The sequence below is a fragment of the Mustela erminea genome, chromosome 20 (genome assembly GCF_009829155.1).
Source record: "Mustela erminea isolate mMusErm1 chromosome 20, mMusErm1.Pri, whole genome shotgun sequence".
NCBI classification, from domain to species: domain Eukaryota; kingdom Metazoa; phylum Chordata; class Mammalia; order Carnivora; family Mustelidae; genus Mustela; species Mustela erminea.
The window spans coordinates 16,639,929-16,664,772 of NC_045633.1; the positions used below are offsets into that span (position 1 = coordinate 16,639,929).

Genomic DNA, 24,844 nt, shown 5'->3' on the forward strand with positions numbered 1-24,844 from the left:
CTCCATCCCAAAAGAGACTCTGGGAGGCAAGGTAGAGCACGTGCCCAGAGTTTTCCCACCGACTCCCACTCCTGTTTGTGGAGGGCTTCTCCTGGCAATGTTCTCTCCCCGCACAGTCCCGACCTGCCTTGCTCTCTGGCCACTCGTCGTGCTCCCAGGACCGGGAGAGTGCCCTCAGGCCGCGCTGTGCTCTCCCCGAGGGCAGAAGCTGTTGTCAGGAACTGTAAGCGCCGGGATAGAGACGAGCCCGTGCACCAGAGCAGAAAAGAGAGTCCTGGGCGTTGGGTGGCCAATGCGAGCTTGCGCGTACTCTGAGCGGCAGCGCGGCGGGGGAGAAAGCACATAGTTCCAGGTTGTCGTAGCAGCTCCGTCGCTTAGTCAGGTGTGAAAACGGTCGTATCCGAACCCCCCTGCTAATGCTCTGTGCGGAGTTCATGGTCAAACGTCGGCAAACCACCTCACAGAATTTGGATGTTCAAGAAACAGTGATGGCAGCCAAACTGCTCAGTGACCGGTCCCTTTGCTTCTTCCACCAGGGCAGGTGGCCTCCGTGACTGGCAGTGAAACTTGCCTCATCCATCCGTCTATCCATCCATCCATCCGTCCATCCATCCATCCATCATCCACCCATCCCGCCAAGAGCTATGGCATACGCCCTAGAGACCAGCGTTTCCACGGAGAAGGGGATACACTGGTGAATAGACATGACCTTGGCTGTTCTCCTGGACACGGGTAAGCAATCCAATGAGTGCAATAGAAGATTGTGGGTTAGAGATGCCTTGACTACAGCATTGCGTGCATTTCAAAAGTTCAGTGGGCAGATGAGTGACTCAGAGAATATTACTAAAATCCACATTCTGCTTTGGAGTCTAGGATGGGCTCCAAGAGTCTGCATTTCCAGAAAGTTCTTAATTAACACCGATGCTACACATTGGAGTGAGGAAACTCTACAGAATTCATTGGGGAAGCAAAGGAGGGACTAACTCCTTCCTGGGGGAAGGCATCTGCTTTTCTCATAGGGTTATCTCAACCTTGGGAATCCTTCTGGGAGGAGAAGGGAATTATGGAGTCCGTGAACTGGAAAGGTCATTCAAAATGATTTAGTCCAATGGTAGGGGAAGGCAGCCACAGAGGGCTGTCCGGTATCTTCCTAAGGATGTGCCCCCTCACCTGTCTTGGTGGTGTTTGGCTACTTGAAGAGCCAAGAAGCTCTCCATGGTCCCAGCTCTTGCATGAAAGTGAGTGAAGGAGACTTTATAAAGCCAACGTGCCTCCCGGCAGCCCGGAGTAGCCTCCTGCTTGCCCCAGTGGGACCGGAACCAGAAAGCCAGCTCTGCAGAAAGTGACTCACCGTTGGGGCCTGGGCTCCGGAGAATCCGAGGCGGATAAGGACATGAGCAAACGTCGTCTCCCAGATTTCTGCTTCATCCCTCCCTTCACTCCCCGAAAAGGCTTTCTGGCTGTCCTCTCCTCTTAAACGCATCCATCAAACTCAGTCTAAGGGAGCTAGCCGGAAGGGATGCTAATGGGGTTGGGTCTTACATGAAGTCGCCTAAACCCAGAGAGAGTGACAGGAACAGAGTCTCCCCCCGAAAGACCCATGTGAGCCACCCCACAGGCTACAGAGGCCTCGAGGTCAGTCAGTCTCCCACAGTAAATATTTCAGCCTAGAAGGTTGTGTTGTCATTTCCTAGGAGAATAGGGGATGAGATGGAGAATCCTATACTTAGAATAAAGCCCCTCCTTTTTTTTTTCCCCCTCTCCAACGGGCTTGAATAAATTTCTACTACTTGTAACTGAAAGATGCTTGATTAAAAAGACAGGTTTCCAGATGGCCAAGGCCAGCAGCGTTCCCAGCTCCATGGGTAAATTCTGGTGACTGAATGAGCCATGCTATAACCCAGAAGAAGGTAATTCCGTGGGATTTTTGGTCTCCACAAGGCACAAAGGGAGCCTTCCCTCGCCCCTAGTATCTTACTCTGCTGATACTGCCCAGCTCCTGACCAAAAGGAAGATACACATCAGCACCGGCGAAGGACGAGGAGAAATGGGTGTCTGGACAGATCTCTGAATGCAAAGGCTTGAATCTGGCTTCTAGTCTTCGCCCCACGACCAAGTAACCAAACGCCCTTGGAGAAATTCCACACCCCCCCCCACTGTTTTTCCCTGTCCTCACATCAATCTGAGGTACAGATGTGACGACCACCTCTCCAGCATCTGTACCCTCTCCCCTCGCCCTGACAGCATCAGTGGGCTTTGGGGGGAAATTGACTCCAAACCCTGGAACGGGCTGGAGGAAGCCCACCAGCGTCTGTCAGTCCCCAACCGCGGTGCCCAGGTCAGGGGTGGGCATGTGACCCACGCAGGTGCTTGGAGCCGAGTCCCCAGCCTCTGCCGTGGCACGTTGGGAACAACAGTGCTCCCTCTGCCCCAGGGATGAGATGCGGATGAGAAAAGCGGGAAGCATCACTTGGTTGTATCCCCATTATAGTCGTGAAAGAAACCAGCTTGAGAATGAATCTGACTTGCAAAATAACTTTAAAAAAAAAGAGAGAGAGACAGAGACAGAGAAATTAAGCCATCGTAGTGATCACAGTGCACCCAAAACTGGTACTCCCTTTGCATATTTCAGTTCTCTCTCAGTTGATTCCCTTTATTTTTATGTCCACTGGAGATGAGCTTTCTGTTGCTGGAAAATGAACTACGCACCCATCCATGGGTTCCCAGGTTTTCAAAGCGCCTGTGGACTTCGCAGGATGGCGTGCTGTCTGGACTGAAATCATACCGTCGGTGTGGACGTGTTGTGTTGATCATAAAATTCTGTAGACAGGGAAGGGAGGGTTGCCCTAAAAACAGCCGGGAAGGAAAGAGTTAAGCTTTTTGCCGAGCCCCAAAGACAATTTAGTGAAACGTAATGAAAGAGGCTGATGGAGGATTCATATTGATAGCAGTTGGCTTTGAGAAGCAAAAGCCAATTATTCAAAGCCTCCTGCTTATTTATTTGGATCTGTTTAAGAGGATCCACCAGACTGAGCAGTATTTGTCCTGACCGGATTGGTTCAGAGGGAGCCCGGAAGCAGCAGGTTCACTCTCGGGAAAATTCCATCTCGCTGCTTGACTCGGAAGAGGTGCCGAGAGGCCACTCTCCTGAGAGTCCCCTGTGCAGGGTCCACTGTTCCCGCTGCTCACGGAAGCTCTGGTCTGCGGAGGGGGCAGAAAAGCCGGTGGGAGTGGGCTCACTGCTGGTCTTCCGGTTGGTGGAAAGGATGCTGGTTCAGGTCCACACTCTGCCACTGGAGCCTGCGTGACCTTGACCTCTCTGGCCTCAGTTTCTTCATCTGCAGAATGGGAATGCTAGCCTTTGTCTGTGTAGCCACATCCCAGGATATGCCAGTCACAAGTGGCTGTAGTTCCTTTCTTCGGGCCATTCTATGGGAAAGGAAGGAGAGAAGCAACACCTTTTAGAAATAAATAAACCGTTCCCAGGGAGAAGCAGAGGATACAGATATCCCGTGGATTTTACATCGTACCTTGGACACAAACGTCCACCACAACCTCTTATCTCATCGTATAGACATTCGACAGTCATGCAACAGAACGTCCGCTGAATGCCTACAATGCACCGGGCTCCAGGTACAGATGGGAACTAGACAGACAAGTTTCCTGCCTGTGCAGCTCCTGTGTTCTAGGGAGGAGAGACAAACAGTAAATATATCAACAGATAAAAAAGATTATTTCATATATCAAAGTTGTCCTGACTCACAACCCATCTCTGGAATGATGAAATGATCATTCATCCATCCATGTTTACTGTGTATTTTCTGTCCCTCCTGAGAGCATGGAAGCTTCGTGAAGGTTAGAATCACTGTTACGTTCACCAGTGTAGCCCAGATTCCTAACGAGTGCTGGCACATAGTAGGTGCTCAGTAAAGATTCATGGAACAGACTGATTTAAAGCAGAGTGCTACAGGAAAACGAAGCAGGGTAACAGGGTGGAGAGCGATGGGGCAGAATGAAGACTGAGACTCTGGTTTCGACAGAAGTCCAAGAAGGCTTCTCGGAGTAGGTGTCCTTTCAGTTGACACCTGCATGGTGAGAAGCGGGCAGCAGATATGAAGAGTTTGGGAAAGCATCCCAGGCAGTGAGAAGAGCATGTGCAAAGGCCCTGAGCTCAGTGGAGAAACTCCATGTGTTGGAGCACTAGAAAGTCAGGGAGGCTGAAGAAGGAGGATGAGGGGAGAGTGCTGGAGGACAGGGCTGCAGAGATACGGAGTGGCCGTGAATTTTGAACCCAGCTAGTTGAATCCAAATTCTCCCCTGAATGACAGAGTGTGAGAAGCTACCCACACGCTTATCTGTGTTCCTGGAACACAAAGAGCCGGCTCTTTGACTCTTTGGTGGGTCCAGTCAACTCTCCTTTTTTGCAAAGGGCAGGTGATTGAAGAATCAAGGGATAGTTAGTCTTCCAAAGGACCTGGACGGGTTATGGTAGTCACCATCCACACGTGCAAGCGGTCATGGAGAAAAGGAAACAGGCTGGTTGTGTGTAGTAACCAAGCATAAGCCCCAGGAGGAAAGATTCCAGCCCACCAAAAGATGAACCTCCTCGGGCGCCTGGGTGGCTCAGTGGGTTAAGCCGCTGCCTTCGGCTCGGGTCATGATCTCAGGGTCCTGGGATCGAGTCCCGCATCGGGCTCTCTGCTCAGCAGGGAGCCTGCTTCCTCCTCTCTCTCTGCCTGCCTCTCTGCCTACTTGTGTTCTCTGTCAAATAAATAAATAAAATCTTTAAAAAAAAAAAAAAAAAAAGATGAACCTCCTCATACACTCCACGAAGATGAAATCAGGGTAGTGAGTTTCCTGTCACTGGAAGAGTTTAAGGCAAGGGCGAACTTCCACCTGGTAGGAACATGGAGAAGGAACCCAGGCACTGCAATCTGATCATTTTATGATCGTCTCTTAATCTGGCTATCGAAATACACCCACGTTTGACCTCTGCCTTTGTTTACAATCCCCATCAGTAAAATCCTCACAGAACACGGCTACTAATAAGATAGCAAAGACTGGAATGCATAATGAGGGATGAACGCACACATCCTTTGTTCAATAATACAATATTTTTCGTGAATAATGCATGAGCTGCTTTTCATTTCGGAAATGAGAGAGTCTATAATCCCACTGTGCGTCAAGTGAATATTTTTAAACATTTATAAGTGGGAGGCAAAGACAATGGTAAGAAGCTTAGGGACAACAGAAACTTGGAACCAGGATAGGCAGTGGTGCTTCCATTAGAATCCCAGAATGATGGAAAGAACCGAAGAGGCCACCAGCCGTCCCTCCTGTTGAGTGTACACCCTCCCCTACCCCCAGGTTCATGCACAGGAAAAGGAAGATTCCAGGCCAAGTCACCAGCTGCAGAGGGCTTCTCTCCCCAGCCAGTCTCCAAAGTCAAGTGCTTTGCTCCCGACCTTTACCACCGTTCCAGCTCTCTGTGTGGTGTCAACTCGTGGTGCCTCTTTGATTTCCCCTATGGGCCACTATCAACACCTAGATTCAGCTCTCAGCGAGAAGACTACATTTCCCAGACTCCCTTGCCAGGGGTGGCCACATGACCACGTTCTGGCCAGTGAGATGTAAGCAGCTGTGGGGCCGGGGCAGGAAGTGAGAGGGAGTTCCCGGAAGGTTCTTTAGAAGGAGTTGAGCGAAAAGATCCCCCTTTGCTCTTTCCCCTCATCCCTTTTCCTGCTGCCATAGGATTGGAATGTTTTGATGGGGCTCACTCCAGCAAGCTAGAGATGGGGGTCAGTGCCAGGCTGATTCCCTGGGGGAGGGTTGTTTCCAAAAGAAGGACTTCGCAAGGCCAGTGTGACAGATGCCCCCTCTGCGTGGGAAGGCCTGGGAAGACACAGAGACGGTGGGATGGGTCCATTTGGGTTTACGAAAGCTGAGATGAAAAACGACTTTCCAGGGGGTGACCCCAACACAGAGGGGGGTGGGAACGTGCGACCCCTTCCACTGCAGTCGCTCTGTGTGCCCGTGAGTGGGAGCGGAGGGCAAGGAGGCCAAACGGCAGGTGAGGGCCAGATCACGAAGGCCTCGCAAAGCAAGCCAAAGACATTGACATCTCTTCTGTGCTGATTTATCCCGCAAATAACACTTGCCATCCTGTCCAAAAGCACCGGCCCACTTGGAATGTTCTTTTCTTCACGAGGACAATGGCAGAGTGAGGTCCTGCTGGCCCGTTCTTTTAGGGGATCTCTCTGTGTTCAGAAGATTTTACCAAGGTGGACAAAGAAACAGTTGGAAATAGTTTCTCGATTAAAAAAAAAAAAAAAAAAGACCGTCATAATAACAGGTAGCGTGTAGGCCTTAAGCTAAGCGCTTGTCTGACATGCTTTTCATATACTCCCCAGGACGAAGCTGTGGGGAAGGTCGGACTCCTCTGCCTTATTTTATCACTCAGAGGCTCCATGGTAACAGAGCTCACAGGCGGGGCTGGAAGCTGGGGGCAGGCTCTGCCGGGCCTCGCTATAGCACATGCCTTCCCCGGCTCTCTAACTTCTGTGCCTGAGCAGAATAGCTGTGGGCAGGTTGAGAATCAAGAAGATTGCTTGCCGAACCGGAGGGAGAACCAGGCATCGCCCGTGAGCCGAGAGCTAAGGGACCATGACCTCTCCAAACAGCAGGAGGCTGAGCCCCCATAACTTGGGGAAAAGCCAGGCGCACAGCCGGGGTGCATCTCCAGCCCCCGCCGGACCCCTGTGGCATTGAGTCAGGCCTGGTCACCGACAACTCTGTCTCCTGTCTGGGGCCCTGTGAGGTCGGAAGCCCCGCCACGTTGTTCGGTGCCCTGGCAGGGAACGAGACGTTCCAGAATTCAGGAGCTGAGAGGGAACTTCCGAATATTCAGCAAGGGCATGTCTGTTCTCATCACTATCAAGTTGGGCTAGAGCTGTTAAGATGCACTTCCCCCCCGCCTTAATATTAATAATGAATGACCAACTGTTGAATCATACAGGCCTTGACATCCAGCATGTGGCGGGGGGGGGGGCTCATCCTCCTTTAATGAATCGTAAGTTCGAGTGAAGGTGAGAACCATGGTCAAGATCCCGTGGGCGGAGGGCAGTGCGCGAGGGATTCGGAGTGGCTCTTCCGCCAAGTCCTGCCACCTCCCGGAGCCCACGTCTCAAAGCAAATGAAAAATGAGAACTTGGATCCAGACAAAAGAATTTTTTTTTTTTTTTTTTAAAGTGGATCGGCCTTGGAGCAGCTGTTCTCAGCAGAAACCACCTCCCTTTGAAGCAGGAGGGGCTCAAAGCCAGCGGCGCGCCGCTTCTGGGCTCAACTCGATGGACTCTCCACCCCTTCCCACAGCGAGCTCCCCCTTCGCCGTCCGCGCTGGCCCTTTAATGACCATCCCCTTTATCGTCTGTGCAGCCGGCAGCGAGCACAGCCCGGGGACCCCAAAGACAAAGAGGAAGGAAACAAAAAGAAGAAAGGATCAATAATGTGATGGATGTTCATTTTTAAAAAAGCCAAACCTCGGCGCTCCTTCCTTCTAAAGCTTTTGATTGCATTAACCCCAGCGAACGCTGCGGGGAGGTCTGGGCTCTGGTGTCTCGGCTCCCTGGCTCCGAGGGCTCCTCTCTCGTGACCGTCGTCTGCAAAGCCCAAGGCAAGAGGTCAAGGGCGCTGGTCTGTGGCCTCCTTCCAACCCAAACATGAAGACGTCCGCAGCACAAACAGAGGCATCGTATCTACTCAGCAAGAATCATACCCTCAAGTGAGGAGTGAAGACAGACTAGTAGGTCCATAAAGCACCTTTGCATTAGGGCCGGGAAACCTGCTTCCAGCTGTCCCAGAGCTCCCAGCTCCTTTCGGTCTTGGCTCGTGGCCGGTGATGGAAGGACACACCACTTGTCATTCCTTTGCCTCAGTTTCTTGAGGAGACCTAAAGACTGGTTTCCCTGAATGTGGCCAGCCCGTGGAGGCAGGGGGGCTCTGGAAGGACACAGCCTTCAGAGACGACTCAGCCTCCAGCCAGCTTTGTGACTTGGAAATGTTGCTCAGCCTCTCCAGAGCTCAGATGCCTCACCCGGAAAAATACCCAGAGTCCTCTCATTCCCCGAGCTGCCAGGTTAAATGAGATAATGTTTGCTAAACACCTAGCGCTCTGTCTGGAACATAGGGGCTGCCCAGCGAAGAGTAGGTATTTTTATCAACCGAGCTCTGGCTAGCCTCCTGGTTTTCTCTACCTGTGAGCGGGTTTGGCGTAGCACACGTGTTGTAAAGCTTCACACATAAAAGGATTTCAAAAACTTGGTGCACATCATGTCTTGGTATTCTTCTGTATGAATGGGGGACGTAGGGTTCCCATCAGACCCTTGGGAATGGAACAAGCATGGAAGACAGTCCCCAAATTCTGCATCATTCCTTGGAGTCTCTCACTTCTGGTCTAAGGTCCCCTGGGCACATGGTCCTGCTTGGGTTGAACTGAGTTGGGTCTAGCTGAGTCACGTGGACCTGGGTCAGGTAATGAGCTGAGTTGGGGCAAGCAGCTCCTCGGGCTGTAATGGTGTGGACAGCATGGTCTTGTGGGCAGGAGGCAGAAGGGGCGATGCGGAAATAATGGACTCTGCCTCTGGTGCAGCAGCTCAGTGCACGACCCAGCAACTGGACCAGCAGGTTCGTAATCCTGGCTACACCTTTCAGCAGCTGTGTACCCCTCGCCAGCAACCCCACTACCCTGAGACTCAGTCTCCTCATCTCTCAAATGGGGATAATAGTGATCCGCACCTCTTATGATGTGGAATTCGGTGAATTAGCATTTATAAAGTGCAGGAAACAATGCCTGGCACATAGAGCAAGCCCCAGAAGGGTAATTGTTGGGTTGTCAGCAGGGGACAGTGGGTGAGGGGGAGACGCACTTCCTGAGCACAGGAGCTGGGTCCTCCCCGTGCAGCCTCTCAGTGAATCGCTCTGATGATGCTAAAGGCATCCGTTCACTTAGGGGCCTTTTAGCTTTTGCGTCTCCAGCTCCGACGAGCCACCCGGAAGGACTCAATGAACACTTCCAAGCATTCGCAGTCTGCCGCGTGACAGACCACGCGCGTCGCACGCGTTATTGTGTTTGAATCTGTGCGGTGACTCTACGAGATCTCATACCATTGTCCCCTCCCTTCTGGCCGAACAGCAGGTCCGAGGACGGGAGAGATGAGGGCGCTTTCCCAGGAAGGCACAGCTTACAAGTGGCCGAGCCAAGGTCCAAGTCCAGACGCACCGAGCTCCTGCCCTCTACCGCCCTGCCTTCCGGAATCAAGGTCTGTGATCCCATTTTGCAGAGGAGAGAGCTGAGGCCACATAGAGTTAAGCCCCTTGGAGTCGGTCTCCGAGTCCGCTGTCCTCTGCCCTGCACCCCGGCTGCTCTACATACTGGCCTAGTGCAACCCCCACACCAGCCAAATCCCAGCGGCGTGGTGATGTTTCCTGTTTGCTGCGGGTTCCTGAAGGCGAGTCAGAGGCGAGATGGGGGTGCAGAGGCACACACACAGTGGTCAGCCTGGGGCAGGCGAGGCTTCCGAGAGAGCAGGAGGAAGCCCATCCCGGACAGCTTTATTAGTCACGATTTGCTGCAATGCACAGGCTCTGGGAAGCACAACCTCCTTAGCATTGGGAAGCCGTAGCCACTGCCTCGTGGCTGCACAGAGAGCTGGTTTCTGCGGCAGCCTTGCCCACCACCTAGCCATCTCAAGGCTTTTTCTCTTCTTTTCCAGAAAGATCAATAGGGCCTCCGGAAACCGGCCCTCTCCCTCCAACCCCTGACAGTACAGGATCCGGTCAGGACTAGAGACACCCAGGGTGCCGGTCTTGCTGCCCAGGTCACTTAACTTGGAATTGCTCCTCGCCGTGCCCCAGACAGCCTCTTAGACACATGGAGGGAACAGAAGTGTCATCTGGGGGGACTGGGGTCCAGGGCAGGGGAGAGTAAGGAAGCACTGGTGATACCTTTGTGTCACCGGCCAGGCACTTGGCGTCCACTGTACTGCTCAGCCCTGTCGGCCGTGTTTCGAGGGTGACGTCGTGCCCACGGGTGGATGGGAAGCCAAAGCCGCAGGAGGTGGGGGAGGCGACTTGCCTGTGACCCCAGGACCCCATCAAGCAGTGGTCCCAGCTCCTCCCCGGCCCAGCCCCGCCCCAGGGTAAATTCTGGAGAAAACTCATGCAGAGGCAGTGGAATGTGGCTGAGATTTCGAACTCCGGGGCTCCTGGCGTTCACGTGGTGACTCTGCCTCTTGCTGGCTGTATGCCCACACGCGTGTTCCTGAATCTCTCTGGGCCTCAGTTTCCTGACTGGTAGCTGAGTGGCTTCATGAGCCCGGGGCCGTGGGGGTTGGGAGGACTCTGCTTCTTCCAGTGCCGGGAGCCCAGGCTGGCACGTAAGGAGGGAGCGGCCCTGATTGTCATCATTGTTCTCTCTGATCCTCGCCTAATTCTGCAAGGGAGGCAGGGGGAACCCATTTTACAGATGAGAAGACTGAGTGGCTCGGATGAGGATTGAGCCCGGGTGTGTGTGGCTCGGAAAGCCGTGTTGTCCCCTCCCAAAGGCTGTTGCCTTAGGTGTGAGCGTTGCTGGTCTCCATGGGAGCGCCCAGGCTGGGGCCAAGGCCATGAGAGCTGAAAAATGCCTTGGGGATATTACCGCCTTCTCCCCTTTTACCGCTGGCCTGAGGAAGCAGGATCCCAGAGGGTCGGCACTGTCACCCTGGTGTGTGCCCGTGACCCATGCAAAAGGCGTATCTGCCTCATGCCTGGTGCTGGGCCGGGCCCCATGCCTGCTTGCGTCGTCTTGCCTCAGCCTCTCTGCCCCCCACCCCGGGATGGTGATGTCATTCCCATTTAGCAGATGGGGCCACTGAGGCCATGACAGGTGAGCTGACTTGCTTCCCACCACACAACCTTGAAAGAACAGAGCTGGGATGCAGACCGAGTGAGGTCTGCTGGGACCGACAGCTTTGTGCTGGCTCTCCCCCATCACCGTGCTGGGGGAGGCAGTGTCTTACCCTCAGGCCATTTCTTCTGAATTTGGGGCACCATTAGGTAGCTCCAAGGTGCCGGATAAGCATTGCCTCACGGAACAGCTGACAAAAGTTCCGCATCTCTCTTTCCCACGTAAAGCACCAGACAAGAGCCCAGACGCTCTGTGTGCTGAGCACCTCCCTGCGTCTGCAAACGCAGCTCGTCAAGAGTCGCGACAAGGGACCAACAGTATCATCATTTGTAGGTGAAAATGTACAGAGTGTCGGGTCCCACTCGCTCAGAATCTGCATTCTAACAAGATCCCCCGTGTGATTTATGTGCACATCAGAACTCAAGAGACACGACCTTAGGACCCAGAATCCGATTTGCGGAGGTGAAAGGCTCTGGTTCATTGTAACCAGAACCGCCAAGCGACCTGTCTAGAGACACACAGCGAAACAGCAAGCATGCACGCTGGACCCATCGCTGCCTGGGGCTGTGCCTCTGAGCACCGCTTCGACCGAGGCACTGCCTCCTCTGCTCGCCTCCAAGCTGCTGCTCACATCTTCCAAGTGGAAAGAGGCTAAATTGTGGGGACCATCAGGGAGGCTGGTTAGCCATCCAGGAAGCAGACGGTGGCCCTCAGCGGGGCACAGGGACCGGTGTGCGCTCGCCGAACAGACAGGCTTGGTCACCCCAAGCTCAGCTTCCGTGTTTCAGGGTCCAGTCCCTGCGTGTACCCCGCATTTGTATGTATCACACACAGCCACACGGAAACAGCCTGTGTCAGCATTTCTCAGGGAACCTGCTTTGTCCGGGGATTATCTTGAACGCAGCGTGGGACTCTGGCCAGCCCGCGCCGTTCTTCGCTAAAGACTGTGCCCGCAATTGAGCGACTTACGGATCTTTACCCGCAGAGTGTGGGTAGGGAGCATTTTTTTCTCCCCCCACCTCTGTTTTATTTTTTCTATTTGCAAAAGGAAACGAATCCCTCGGGGATGTTTTAAGCGGAGCGAGAAGCCTTGGGAGCGATTTTGAGTTCTGTCGTGGCTTGGAAATCAGTCCCGGCATTTTCAGAGTTTATGATGCCAACTCGGCCGCCGCGCGAGGAGGGCATTCGCAGCGACAAACAGAGCCGCGGGAGGAAAGGGTCCCACGGCGGTGCATCTAACAAGCTGGATGCCAAACCCCGAATTTGTCTGCTTTATGCCACGCTGCCGTGTGCCTTTGTGGTGTCTGTCCACTGTGGGGACAACTGATGGGGCCACCTGGAGTCAGCAGGTGTCTGCGTAAGAACAACAAGAGATGGCTCTCCCCAGTTTCAGTGTGTCCCGTCTACCCAGCGCCGGACCCTAGGAGGAATTTGCCAGAAAGTCTCATCGCTCCAGAGATAGTAGGCGCCCGCGTGTACGTGCCGTCCCTCCCGCACCGCCCCTGGAAGACAGCCGTGATTCCGTCACTCTTTTCCTCCGGGCCCAGACACAGCCTCAGAAGCTTTCTCAACACCACACGACAGGGACGGCACCAACTAGCCACATAGCGTTCTTCGATGAGGTTTAACCACCGGTGCTGGGGCTGGCCCTCAAGGGCAGATTATGCACCGTTCTCGCCAATTCTGTCATAGGGTGTCCTCAGCGGTGCCCAGTGTGTCTCTTTGGGGCTCAGAAGTTTGTTTAAGGTTGGGGTTTGTTCTCACTCCTATAACACATGGCTCCGTGATATCGCCTCCCTATCCCACTGTTTCTTCCCACAACCACTTACAGGCACTTGCTGACAAATCCAGAAATGCCCTTTGAGACCAGGGTCTATGAGTTGTGATGGTGTGGGTGATGGGGAAAGAGGTCAAAGAAAGCCTCCCATTTATTAGGCAGCTGTTACATGCCACCTATGCTTCTAAGCACATGTACACACGTTATCTTTTAATTCTCACAGCGGTGCTGTAAGGGAAATAGTAATATCATCATCTCATTCGTTAGAAGGAAAACCGATGCAAAGAGATATAAAGCAGTCTGCCCAAGAACACACAGCCGGTAAGAGGCCAAGGAGGACGTAAATCTAGACAGCTGGCTTCGGGCCCGTGCTCGAAACCACTTGGCAGAGGAGGGTTTGGCTGAACTGGGTTTTGAGGGATGAATAGGAGTTTACTTGCTCAAGAAAGGGAGCATGGAGGACTTTGGAGCTGAAAGGCAGAAAAGTGATTTCTGTTTGGGGGCACTCCTTGTATTTGGAAAAAGGACAAAGCGTGCATAAAATGCTTAGCTTGTGCCTGTCCCATAGAAAACATGTCAGTTCCTATCATTGTATGACATAGAGGGGCCACAGAATATTCCTGAGGGCAGACGAGGCTGGGGAGAGGAACAAAGGGCTGGGTGTGGAAGACACCTAGGCCGTGTTACGGATTTAGAATTCATCCATCCGTACGACAGCATCTTTCACAGCATTCCTAGTCGCAGGAGGTGGGGGAATCAGGGAGCAGAGCCCAAAGCAGCCCACTCCCAGAATGTAATTTTTGGAAATATCAGGTTTTCTGTTTAAAAAGCCATGCAAATGGTGCTTCCTCCTCTGTAATATGTTTGCATCTGTCATAAATATGATGTTTGAAACCTTTTACCATCGAGCAAAGGTGACAACACAAGATGTGTCCCTTGTCCCATTGTCCGCGGTATCCGCCCCTACACTGTCGACATTTGGGGCCATGTGATTGTTGTAGGGGCCGTCTCAGGCGCTGGCGGGCAGGGGAGTGGTTAGCAGAGTCCCTGGCCTCTGGCCACATGCTGGTAACGCCTCTCCTCCCTGAGTCGTGACAACCCGAGATGTCTCCAGACATTACCAGATGTCCTGGGTGGCAAAGTCACCCGTCTGAGAACCTCTCATCTGGACCAGGCACTGCTGTGTCCTGCTTTACGGACCCCGGTCTGAGAAGCACATTGTGTCCCCCAGAAGGATTCTCATCTGGAGAAGGGAGTCTCGAAGGCAGAAACTAGACACGAGTTCTGGTGATCACACTGGAATTTCGATACTGTGATCGCCCTTGTTCAAAGGGAGTTTCACCATGAGCGGGTTTATAACCCGTCACACCCTCACCCCATCCACTGAACCAAAGAGCCGCTCTCAGCTCTCCCCAGGGTGGGACAGTCCTCGTTCTGACCCCCATTGTGGACACCCGAGAACCTTCTCAGGGCACACATCCCAGCCTGTTTCCGGGAACCTGAACCTGGCCTTCTCCAGCATCAGCGCGGCCGACGGACCCGAACCCGGCCTTCTCCAGCATCGGCGCGGCCGACGGGCCCGAACCCGGCCTTCTCCAGCATCGGCGCGGCCGACGGGCCCGAACCCGGCCTTCTCCAGCATCGGCGCGGCCGACGGGCCCGAACCCGGCCTTCTCCAGCATCGGCGCGGCCGACGGGCCCGAACCCGGCCTTCTCCAGCATCGGCGCGGCCGACGGGCCCGAACCCGGCCTTCTCCAGCATCGGCGCGGCCGACGGGCCCGAACCCGGCCTTCTCCAGCATCGGCGCGGCCGACGGGCCCGAACCCGGCCTTCTCCAGCATCGGCGCGGCCGACGGGCCCGAACCCGGCCTTCTCCAGCATCGGCGCGGCCGACGGGCCCGAACCCGGCCTTCTCCAGCATCGGCGCGGCCGACGGGCCCGAACCCGGCCTTCTCCAGCATCGGCGAGGCCGACGGGCCCGAACCCGGCCTTCTCCAGCATCGGCGCGGCCGACGGGCCCGAACCCGGCCTTCTCCAGCATCGGCGCGGCCGACGGGCCCGAACCCGGCCTTCTCCAGCATCGGCGCGGCCGACGGGCCCGAACCCGGCCTTCTCCAGCATCGGCGCGGCCGACGGGCCCGAACCCGGCCGTCTCCAGCATCGGCGCGGCCGACGGGCCCGAACCCGGCCTTCTCCAGCATCGGCGCGGCCGACGGGCCCGAACCCGGCCTTCTCCAGCATCGGCGAGGCCGACGGGCCCGAACCCGGCCTTCTCCAGCATCGGCGCGGCCGACGGGCCCGAACCCGGCCTTCTCCAGCATCGGCGCGGCCGACGGGCCCGAACCCGGCCTTCTCCAGCATCGGCGCGGCCGACGGGCCCGAACCCGGCCTTCTCCAGCATCGGCGCGGCCGACGGGCCCGAACCCGGCCTTCTCCAGCATCGGCGCGGCCGACGGGCCCGAACCCGGCCTTCTCCAGCATCGGCGCGGCCGACGGGCCCGAACCCGGCCTTCTCCAGCATCGGCGCGGCCGACGGGCCCGAACCCGGCCTTCTCCAGCATCGGCGCGGCCGACGGGCCCGAACCCGGCCTTCTCCAGCATCGGCGCGGCCGACGGGCCCGAACCCGGCCTTCTCCAGCATCGGCGCGGCCGACGGGCCCGAACCCGGCCTTCTCCAGCATCGGCGCGGCCGACGGGCCCGAACCCGGCCTTCTCCAGCATCGGCGCGGCCGACGGGCCCGAACCCGGCCTTCTCCAGCATCGGCGCGGCCGACGGGCCCGAACCCGGCCTTCTCCAGCATCGGCGCGGCCGACGGGCCCGAACCCGGCCTTCTCCAGCATCGGCGCGGCCGACGGGCCCGAACCCGGCCTTCTCCAGCATCGGCGCGGCCGACGGGCCCGAACCCCGGCCTTCTCCAGCATCGGCGCGGCCGACGGGCCCGAACCCGGCCTTCTCCAGCATCGGCGCGGCCGACGGGCCCGAACCCGGCCTTCTCCAGCATCGGCGCGGCCGACGGGCCCCGAACCCGGCCTTCTCCAGCATCGGCGCGGCCGACGGGCCCGAACCCGGCCTTCTCCAGCATCGGCGCGGCCGACGGGCCCGAACCCGGCCTTCTCCAGCATCCGGCGCGGCCGACGGGCCCGAACCCGGCCTTCTCCAGCATCGGCGCGGCCGACGGGCCCGAACCCGGCCTTCTCCAGCATCGGCGCGGCCGACGGGCCCGAACCCGGCCTTCTCCAGCATCGGCGCGGCCGACGGGCCCGAACCCGGCCTTCTCCAGCATCGGCGCGGCCGACGGGCCCGAACCCGGCCTTCTCCAGCATCGGCGCGGCCGACGGGCCCGAACCCGGCCTTCTCCAGCATCGGCGCGGCCGACGGGCCCGAACCCGGCCTTCTCCAGCATCGGCGCGGCCGACGGGCCCGAACCCGGCCTTCTCCAGCATCGGCGCGGCCGACGGGCCCGAACCCGGCCTTCTCCAGCATCGGCGCGGCCGACGGGCCCGAACCCGGCCTTCTCCAGCATCGGCGCGGCCGACGGGCCCGAACCCGGCCTTCTCCAGCATCGGCGCGGCCGACGGGCCCGAACCCGGCCTTCTCCAGCATCGGCGCGGCCGACGGGCCCGAACCCGGCCTTCTCCAGCATCGGCGCGGCCGACGGGCCCGAACCCGGCCTTCTCCAGCATCGGCGCGGCCGACGGGCCCGAACCCGGCCTTCTCCAGCATCGGCGCGGCCGACAGCACGGCCTCATCCTTCCTGCTCCACCAAATCTTCTGCTCAGCCTCGGTGGAAAGAGACCCGTGTTCCCTGCCCAGGGTCACCAAACTTTTTTGGTTGAAGGCCAAACATTTTAGGCTTTGCCTGCCTTTGGCCTTCTGGTACGACCTCTGGGCGCTGCCACGGAAACATACAAGCCGCCATGGACCGTTTGTAAACGAATGGGTGTGGGCAGGTGCCAATAAGTCTTTATTTACAAAAAGGACCAGCCAGCCCACGGGCCATAGTTTCCCAGTGCCGAGTTCAATAAAGATGATGCAGTGTGTATGTGTATGTATATATACATATATGTATACGTATATGTATATGTATATATACATACATACATACAGGAGAATATTATTCAGCCATAAAAAAGCAGGAAATCTGCCTTTTGCAACACCAAGGAGGAACCTGGAGGATACTGTGCAAAGCGAGGTGAACCAGCCACAGCGGGACAAATACGGCGTGGTCTTACTCACCTGAACAGTCTTAAAAAGCCGAACTCACAGAAGCAGAGACCAGAATGTGGTTGTCAAACGTCAGCGCCAGGCAAAGCCGGGGTGAGGTCGGTCAAAAGGTGCAAACTTCCAGGTATAACGTGAATAAGTTGTAGAGATCCAGTGCACAGTGGATGCTACGGTTAATAATCCTCCATGTGCCCTTGAAATTTGCTGAGAGAAGATCTTACGTGTCCTCAACACACACACACACACGTAACTTTGTAAGTTGATGGATGTGTTAATTAGCTTGGCCGGAGTGACGATTCTCCAGTGTATGCATACATCAAATCACCAGGTTGCACACCTTACGACAGACGCATAGAAAGATAGATGCATGGACAGACAGACACACGCTCACGGACGTGGGTACACGGGCACACGCCCCAGGCTGTGTGCTTAGTGCTGGGACCGCAGTGGACAGCAGAAGCAGGCACGGTTCCTGCCTGTTCAGGGAGGCAGACGGTCAGCAAACACATCTCTGATTAGCACTTGCCCTAAGCACCGCGCCTGGCGGGAGGCAGCAAGGAACTCCGCAGGGCTTGCGGAAATCTTGCCTACAGAGGCGACGTTGGAGCCCAGAGCTGAAGCATGGAGAGGGGGTCCTGGGAAAAGCCAAAGGGAGAATGTTCCGGGCAGAGAGAATACACACTGAAAGACAGAGGGTCAAGAGCATGTCTGGAATATTCTACAGGCGGCATAAGAGGGCTGGGGGGCTTATGGCCACAAATCATGGGGAGGAAGGCAGAGGTGGGGTCAGGTGGGCCGTCCGAGGGCCGTGAGCTGGCCCGGCCCCTCTACGTGCCTGGGCTCCTCTGGAGTTCTGGGGACGCAGCCGGCTCCAGCTCCTCCCACGCCCTTTGGTAGGTTGGATCCAAGAGTCACGAGGCAGGTCACAGAGCCACTGGGCAGGCGGAGGACATCAGGGGAGCACCGGCCCTCACACCTGCTCCCAGCTAGCCAGAGGAATTGTGCTGGAGGCAAGAGCACATCCAGAACCCTCCAGAGATGACCCACAGCGTCTGACCAACATGAGCGTGATCGCTGGCATTTCCAGAAGGAAATGGACCCCTTAGCAGCTGGAGTCAGAGCTGTTCCTCGGGGAGCGAGTCTGCACCAGCACAATGTGGCGTGCGTCTCCCAAGCTGCTGCCACGGACAAGCCTCACAGCGACCCTTCCTTCGTCCCCATCACGCAGAGGACAAAATCGAGCTTAGGTCATTGCCACAAGGTGGAGGAGTCAGCAAGAGGCTCCACAGCCCCCCAGAGCATGAGACACGAAAGAGGCGGGCACCATCACCGAAAGAGAAGGAAGCATGCCGGAGCGCCCGGACTGCAAAAGTCACCTTTCCAGGGGACACTGGCGTAGCACTGGACATGTGCCAAGCACCACTCTGAGTGACGAGCGTGCCAACCCACCGGTCCCCACAAGGACCAAAGACCACCCAGCACCTGCCGCTGAGACGGGCAGGCTTGTTGAGTCCTGGCAACGAGGGCATCGGGGCGGAGCTCAGGAAGGGGCTGTTGGGAGCGGGTGTGGTAGGATCTGGGCTCCTGTTGGGTGATTTGGGGAAGAGTATAAGGAAGCCAGGCTTTGTGCTGAGCTGGATGCTGTCGGGAAGTGGACATATTCTATGATTATTTTCATTAGTCTCATCTAGAAGCTGAGAAGGGCAAACCAAGCCCGAGGCTGGGATGGGTAAAAAAGGCAGTGCCTCCTATCAGCCAGGAGAAGGAATTGTTTGGTCATTTCTGTGGTTTGGACAATGCTTATGTTTTGTCCATGTTTAGAGGGGACCACAAAGTCTGGCTTCTTTTGCCTTGAGCTATCAGACTTACAGAGCGCCCTTTCCTTTTTTAATTTATTTCTCTTACGGAGATATGCTGGACCTGTAATAATAGGGAAGCGCAAGGGGAGGCATCCATGCTGGTTCCATACCTTTCTGTCCTGCCTTGGGATGAGCGTGGTGGCGTAGCTCACACCTATGGTGGGATCACATCATTACCATTTCTTTCTTGCAGAGAGAACAATTAAGACCTAGTCTCTTAGCAACTCTGAAGTGGACAGTGCGGTGGTGTTGGCCGTAATCAGCAGGCTGTGTGTAATGTCTCCAGAACTCATTTACACACTAGTTGAACATTTGTACCTTGAAACGGCATCACCCCAGGCCCCCCCACCCTCCAGCTCCTGGTAACCACCACTCAAGGCTGTTATTACAAGCTACAGGGGCCCTTTTCTTTCTTTCTTTTTTTTTTTTTTAATTATGTTCGCCACTGGATAGTACATCATTAGTTTTGGATGCAGCGTTCAGTGATTCTTTGGTTACGTATGACACCCAGGGCTCATCGCAACACGTGCCTCCTTCATGCCCACCACCCGGCTACCCCCTCCCCTCTGAAACCCTCAGTTTGCTTCCTGGGGTCCGCAGTCTCTCAGGGTTCCTCTCCCTCTCGGATTTCTCCCCACTCAGATTTCCCTCCCTTCCCCTGTGGTCCTCCGTGCTGTTCCTTCTGTTCCACACGATAATTGTCTTTCTCTGCTTGACTTATTTCACTTGGCATAATCCCCTCCAGTTCCATCCATGTCGGTGCAAAAACTGGGTATTCATCCTTTCTGATGGCTGAGTAACACTCCATTGTGTATATGGACCACATTTTTATCTGTTCATTTGTTGAAGGGCATCTCAGCTCCTTCCACAGTCTGGCTGTTGTGGACATGGCTGCTAGAACATTGGGGTGCATGCCCCCCTTCTTCTCACGACATCTGTATCTTTGGGATCAGTACCTAATAGAGCAATTGCTGGGTCATAGGGTAGCTCTATTTTTAACATCTCGAGGAACCTCCATTCTGTTTTCCAGAGTGTCTACACCAGTCTGCATTCCCACCAACAGTGTAAGACGGTTCCCATTTCTCCACATCCTCGCCAGCATCTGTTGTTTCCTGTTTTGTTCATTTTTGCCATTCTGACAGGTGTAAGGTGGTCTTTCGTTGTGGTTTTGATTTAAATTTCCCTGATGGCTAGTCATGTTGAGCATTTTTATGTGTCTATTAGCCATGTGTATGTCTTGTATAGAAGTGTCTGTTCATGTCTCCTGACCATTTTTTGACTGTTATTTGTTTTTTTGAGTGTTGAGTTTGAGACGTTCTCTACCAATTCTGGATCTCAGCCCTTTATCTGTAATGACATTTGCAAATATTTTCTCCCATTCCATGAGCTGCCTTAGTTTTGCTGGCTGTTTCCTTGGCGGTGCAGAAGCTTTTTATCTTGATGAAGTTCCAAAAGTTCATTTTTGCTTTTGTTTCCCTTGCCTTTGGAGACATTCGCAAATCAAGCAGTGTGACAGAACACATTAATAAAAGAAAAGACAAGAACCATATGATCTCTCAATTGATGCAGAAAAAGCATTTGACAAAATACAACATCGTTCCTGATTAAAACTCTTCGGAGTATAGGGATAGAGGGAACATTCCTCGGTATCCTAAAACCCATCTAGGAAAAGCCCACAGCAAATATCATTCTCACTGGGGAAAAGCTGAGAGCCTTTCCCTTAAGGTCAGGAACACAGCAGGGCTGTCCTCACAACATAATTGTTCATCATAGTACAAGCAGTCCTGGCCTCCACATTGGGACAACAGAAAGAAAAGGCATCCACATTGGCAGAGAAGAAATCTAACTCTCTCTCTTCGCAGATGACATGAGACTTTATGTGGAAAACCCAAAAGACTCCACCCCCAAATTACTAGAACTCATACAGCAAGTAGTTCAGCGATGTGGCAGGATACAAAATCAGCTGCTTTTCTATACACTAACCATGTTACTGTAGAAAGAGAAATTAAAGAAATTGATTCCATGCACAATAGCACCAAAAACCCTAAGATACCTAGGAATAAAGCTAACCAAAGAGGTAAAGGATTTTTCCTCTAGGAACTACAGAACACTTATGAAAGAAATTGAGGAAGACACAAAAAGATGGGAAGACATTCCATGCTCACGGACTGGAAGAATGAATATTGTTAAAATGTCTCTGCTGCCCAGAGAAATCTACACTTTGAACGCCAGGCCTACGATAATACCGTTGGCAATTTTCACAGAGCTGGGACAAATAATCCTGTATGGAACCAGAAAAGACCCCAAATGGCCAAGGGAATGTTGAAAAAGAAAAACAAAGCTGGGGCATCAGGTTCATGCTATATTACAGAGCTGTGATCACCAAGACAGCACGGTACTGGCACAAAAACAGGGGGTCCTTTCCTGAGGTTGATGCTCCATGGAGTTCATGCTCAGAACATTCCAGGCTCCGGCTGTGAGCACGGAGCCAGCTCCGAGCAGCTCGTACTGGCCAGCTCCCGGGTGTCAGGGGCTACTCTGCTCTTTCTCAGAACATGAGACAAGAAGGGCCAAGCCAGATAGAGGCTAAGAGAAGCCATGGGATGTGCCTACAGTCCTACAGCTTGTAAGTAGTCGAGTTGGGATTTGAACACCGGCAAGGTGGCTTCTTACCACCGCACAATACCCAATGAGAACTCTTCAGGAGGTCAGGGCTTATGGAAGCAGGGGTCAAAGCACACCTTTGTGGCCCTGGGTTGATGCACTGGGCCTCCACCTGCTGTCATCAACGGAAGGGATCCTTCCCTGCCTCTCCCAGCTTCCGGTGGCCCCAGGCTTTCCTTGGCCTGTGGCTGCAGCCTCCAGGCCCTCGTATCTATCTCGTCTTCCCACGGCCATCTCCCCTCGTGTCCTCTGTGCACCTTCTCCCCTTAAAAGGACACCAGTCACCTAAGGGACTAAGGGACCACCTTACCCCAGCATGACCTCATCTGCACGAAATTCCATCTGCAAAGACCTTTTTTCTAAATAAGGTCACATTCACCAGTCCCAGGGGTTAGGACTTCTGCAGACCATTTGGAGGGACGCCCTCTCACTTGCCACAACCCCTAATGCTCCTCACTGTACAGAATCGGATAGCGAGTCTCAGAGAGGTTTAGGAACTTGGGCAAGGTCACGCAGCAGGACAAAGCAGAGGCAGCGTCCCAGCCCCCAAGGCTTTGACGCCTCACCCACCACCTCAACATCTCGGAAAACCGTAGCTCTGGAAGTCAGATGTGGCTAGAAGGGGCGACACCACCTACCAAGGGCCGGAAAGCCTGTCTTGCTCTCCTTGTTTCCTAAGAGTGTCCCCGCAGGGGGACAGCGCAGCCTGGGAGGCGACGGGCCAGAACAGACACGCCTCAGTGCACAAGACTCTCCACCAGGCACCAGCGCGGCCCCCAAGCCATCCAAGAATGAGGCAGCGGTGGCAGCGGTGGCAATCTGACATTGACAAACCACCCGCCTGCGTTTCCAAAGATTCCCAGAGCTCCCATTTTCCACACTTAAACAATTCAATTAGGAATCCCGAAATGTGTAAATCTTGGCATTCCTATTTCTTCATAAAAGCAACGAAGGATTCCACGCAGCCGCGTTTTCTTAGATCTTGGCGGTTTCGATTCTCTGGGCTCCGGATATGACAGCCGATCTTATATAATAATCCCTTGGAGGATGACAGCTACCGTCCCTGCAGACAGCTCCAGAGGGGGCCACTGCGTGGGACCACGGGGGAGCCACAGGTTTCCAGGGAGAGGGCTGGGGAATCAGCGTAATTATCATTATTACTGTAATAATGACTGCCTTTGGTGTTTTTCCCTATCTCTCACGCTCCTTCTCAGCTCCCACCTCCTTCCTCCTGCCCTGCTCACAGCTCCCACGGCCAAGTTCAACAAAACCCCATTTCCTCTGTTGCTCTCCTGCCTACGGAGATGGACCCCAAAGACCGACCCCACCCTAAGCTAGACCTAGGCTGATAGCGACAGGCAGCCGAGATGAAAAGTTCAGCAAAAAAGAATAAAGCAGGTGAAGACGTAAACTATTACAGAGCCAAATGCCTGCCTTCAGACCCGTACGTTGACCCTGCCACGCGGTGGGCAAGTCGTTGAGCCTCTTAGAGCATTGGTTGTCTCATCTCTGGGGCACCTGCCATAGAGCATTCCGTGAGATCGTCCGTGGACAAGACCCACGTGGCACCTGGCACACACCCAACATTCACTCGACACCAGGTCCCTTCCCCAGTGGACTGAAAGTCAAAGCATGGGGTATCCCTGCCAGGAAGCACACTCAGCCCACGCAGTTCATCTCCACCCTGGCAGCCAACCCGCCGCCCACGTCCATCCCCTCTGCTGCACAGAGGGCCCACCCAGGGCGGACAAGGATGGTGGCCTGGCTCCTGCTGGGTCCCTCAGCCCCGTTGAAGGGCCAGAGCACTGGCGACAGCAGGCGGAGGCCCAGTGCATCAACCCAGGGCCACAAAGGCATGTTTTGACCCCTGCTTCCATAAGCCCTGACCTCCTGAAGAGCTCCCACTGGGTACTGTGCAGTGGTAAGAAGCCACCTCGCCGGTGTTCAAATCCCAGCTTCGCCACTTATAGGCCGTAGGACTGTAGGCACGTCCCATGGCTTCTCTTAGCCTCTATCTGGCAAATAAGGACAGGAGTGCCCGTCGTTAGAACCATGCTAACACAGCCACCACCAGCCAAATGTGGATACTCCTGAACATCAATCCACTAAAATCGAAAGAAATTTAAAGTTCCATCCCTCGGTTGCAGGAGACACATTTTAAGTGCTCATGGGCCCCACGTGGCTAACGGCTACCATATTGGACAGGGCAGCCGTGCAGGATGCTTCCGTCAGGGCGGGCCATTCTGTGGGGCAACAGCATCTCGGAGGATTCTGTGAAGATCAAATGCACGGATGAAGGTCCACACGTAGCCCCGTGCCCGGCAGACGGGGGACGCTCAGTAGCGTGTGGCAATTCCAGCATTTCCTTCTCTGCAAGATGGTGGTGTGGTTCCCACTGAACCGATGAGAAGGCTGAGTTCTCAGGGAAGAGAATGTGTTCAAGTTCTCACAGCCAGTAAGTAGGAAAACCAGATTTAAACCAAGAGAGCCCACTCGCCTCTTTGACTTTCTGGAAGAATCGTAGGGTTGTACGCTGGGAAGCAGACGCTCCCTGCTTCTTGGAGTGGCCCTTTAATGGGTTCATTTTTGCAAATCAGGGCTCCAGACCTCTGCAAGGATGCAGAACCATCCCTGCTCTCTACAGAAACAATCAATTCCTTGATTAAAATCTGACAGCTTAATTAATAAGGGCTTAATAGCTCAACCTTAATTATACTCTACATCATTATTTGATAATATGCACAGATTTCCCACGTGGCTGCACACACATGTCTTTTATCAAGTGATTACACATGCCTGAACTTGACCCCTGATACTCAAAAAATGTCGTGAGCATGAAAAACTTCATTAATGCGGGTGCCGAGCTCACCGGGCCCTGCTCACCATCGAGAGTTCTCTTATTTCAAAGCTCTTTGAGATCCACTAGGAAGAGGTCACCGTGTGGTCACAATTCCTTTCTTGCTTCAATACATGTGCCCGTTTTATAAAGTATTAAATAACATCTTTGGAGCTTGTTTTCACCTGAAAAAGAGACGCAGAGTTTTTGGTTTTTTTTCTTAACCCAGAGAGTGGATTGAATTCTAAACTAGGCGAGAGTCACTGGAATCCTTTGAGTGTAATGACAGATTTAGGAAGGGGACCATATAGGAGGGGCAAGGAAGCTGTAGGACGTGGGCTTGAATCCTTGGTAGTGTTGGGTGGGGCTTTTTAAAACAGGTTCTTTTGTTTCCAAGAGATATCATTAATATATAATATATTAACGTCAGATGTACAACATAATGATCTGAGAAATCTTTGAGCTGTGTGATCTTGGGTGAGGTTCTCTACCTCTCTGATCCTCTGTTCTGTAAGTTTTATACAATGAGCCTCTTCG

The 24,844-nt window shown here is 54.4% G+C and overlaps 1 long non-coding RNA gene across 4 annotated transcripts in view; it reads left to right on the forward strand.

Moving 5' to 3' along the window:
* LOC116581082 overlaps nt 1-24,844 on the forward strand; it is a 76,114-nt gene that overhangs the window by 43,700 nt on the left and 7,570 nt on the right. For 3 of the 4 annotated variants that reach the window (XR_004281875.1, XR_004281874.1, XR_004281877.1), the window contains 2 exons: nt 537-732; nt 9,191-9,317. This is a non-coding gene — a long non-coding RNA (uncharacterized LOC116581082). The remainder of the gene's footprint in view (nt 1-536; nt 733-9,190; nt 9,318-24,844) is intronic. The other variant, XR_004281878.1, reaches the window with a different exon arrangement.